Source organism: Schistocerca piceifrons, chromosome 2 (assembly GCF_021461385.2).
Source record: "Schistocerca piceifrons isolate TAMUIC-IGC-003096 chromosome 2, iqSchPice1.1, whole genome shotgun sequence".
Taxonomy (NCBI): domain Eukaryota; kingdom Metazoa; phylum Arthropoda; class Insecta; order Orthoptera; family Acrididae; genus Schistocerca; species Schistocerca piceifrons.
This window is the reverse complement of record NC_060139.1, coordinates 690060517-690062980: the sequence shown is the minus strand read 5'-3', so window position 1 is coordinate 690062980 and position 2464 is coordinate 690060517. Positions and strand designations below refer to the sequence as shown.

General features: G+C 40.3%; 1 non-coding gene across 1 annotated transcript; it reads left to right on the top strand.

Annotated features, from left to right (window-relative positions):
- The first annotated feature begins 1351 nt into the window (after positions 1 to 1351).
- On the top strand, positions 1352 to 1433 carry Trnas-gcu. The gene has a single exon. It is a non-coding gene; the product is annotated as a tRNA-Ser (tRNA).
- The last annotated feature ends 1031 nt before the right edge of the window (positions 1434 to 2464 follow it).

The window sequence follows — 2464 nt, the reverse complement described above, 5'->3', positions numbered from 1 at the left end:
CCCATGCAATAGGTTTTGTATCGTCGGACCACGTAAGTTTTGACACACATTTTGGGTGACGCGTTTCACGATGCCCTGGTAGTTCTCTCCTTGCGGCCCGCCCACCAGTGTACTATGGCCACCACTTCTATAATTTCCTTAAAAAAGGTGCGTTTATATTCTAGTGTTCTTTCTGGTATGTAAACATAGTATTCATATTCCTCTCCTGGGACTCATGAGAAATGATAGTCAATCTGGATTAATCTGCACCTATAGTTCCCTTTCCTTAGGTAGACAAAACCCCAAACCACCAATCATTGTCGTTCAGAAAATTACTAAATTCGTACTCTGGATCGGAATTTTCTCACCACCTTTATCGGCATACTGCAAATGCTCTCAAAGAGAGTACAGTTTAAGATAGCAGAAAATATTCTACTTGGTATATTTATATCTCTTCCCACATAATAATTTAAACAAAATGATGGTTCGCAACACGTTGTCTTGGAGACAGTAGTTTCAGAGTAAAATCGTGCCAAGAAAAAAAAAAAACCAACTTGTTCGTTGTTCTTATTTTAACAGTACAAAATATTTACGCTTGTCCCTGTCCTTGGCGGCAGCTCATTTTGGGAGAATGGAATGTCTTCTTCAGGAAATTCTTCGCCAGTTGAATGTACCTTTGTACGTGGTGGTGGACAGTCTGAAATGCAAAGGACTTAACAATCTTTTGCGTTTTCAAGGGATATTACGAAACGTGAATTGGTATCTGATGCCTAACTAGTCAAGAATTTTGCTTGATAGGAAGCATTAAAAGTGGTCACATTATATCTGATGGCGACTGATGCTGAAACGTTGTTCACACGCCTACCCAACCTCCCCCCCCCTCCCCCCTCCGCCACCACTCACCCGATCAATCTTAACTTGTCCGCACCCACGTTAATTTCGTCTTCGTTTGCTTACGTCGCTGGTGTCCCAACTCCTTCGTCATTGCGGCTGGAGAGGGAACCAAGAAGAGCGAAAGGAAGCTACAAACTCGGTTGAGTTTCAAAGGAGAGAACAGAATATTCCTCTGTTTGTTTAATCGAAATAAGAAAGCATGGGCTTTCAGCGATAAAGCGCTGAAATGAGTGTCGCATAGTAAGCGAGAAACGTAGGCGGTGGTCAGGAGCATTGCGATAGGGAAAAGGAAACAAGCTGCGTGAGAGATACGTAATCAGTAGCCGGCTGTCGTAACAGCAGACCAGTGAACTGGCATGAGGCCAAGGGAAGCGGTACCACAGAAAGCGAAATATCAGTAGAAGGGAAAAATGCTGCCAGAAAGGGCATCACAATGTGATGCGGCATCACAGAAGTAATAGACCATCCTGTTACGTCTGACGAGGTGGCCGAGTGGTTAAGGCGTTGGACTGCTAATCCAATGTGCTCTGCACGCGTGGGTTCGAATCCCATCCTCGTCGAATGTTTTTACGTTGCTTAAATCAAAAGAGGTTGGCATGTCATTCGTGGTAGTTACATAATTTCTGCATATCTATATAAATAAAACGGTAAATGTTCGTTTGTTCGAAATCTTAAATCGCCGAAGATTCTTCATAGACTGCTTCGAAATTTTGACACCACTTTGCATTCGAATATGCGCGTGTTTTTATATGCTTTTGTTTTAAATGTGTATGTAAATAAATATGTAATATATAAAGCCGAAAAGTTATTATCAAGAACCTCTAAAAGCTGTTGATCGATGTAATTCAAATTTTTATACAGCTTTCGGATGGATATGCCCTATATACTTTTAATATGTATAATGTATAAATACACAAGTAAAATGTACAATAGCGAAACGTTGTCAGCTAACATAAAGGTTGTATTTGTGGGTTGTCGGCTTATGATTAGAATACTGTTACACAATCTGAATTTGCAATAACAATAAACAAGGCCCAAGGTCAGAGAGAGAATGCAAGAAGAGATGGACAGAAGCGTGGGAGGAAAAAGACAGAGAAAACGAAAACGACGAGATAGACAGAGGGGACAGGAGGAGAGGAAGAAAGAGGGGAAGGAGATGATGGACATAGAAAGGGGGACGACATGATGGAAATAGAGAGAGGGAAAGGAAGAGGAGACAGACAAATAGAGGTGGCGGAGGAGATGGTCATGTTAGACATGAATAATTCCTTCATCTGCCAACGTTTGAGATAAAAGGGCTTATTAATGAAATTTAATCAATTTATTTGAAGTCATCGAAGTGATTCTCTATATTCCTCATAAACTTTTTAAGATTTAGTGGTCTGATATAACTTATAGCCGGTTGTTGAAACGCATTATCGTAGCCAAAATTATCACAAAGCCAAGAACTATCACAGTAATATCTACATGTCTACTAGCTTCACAGATGATGAAGAAGTTGAAAGAACATGTATTGAGATAAAAGAAATTAATGAGATCGCTAAAGGATACGAGAATTTATTTGTGTTGAGTGACTGCAGTTCTGTAAGAA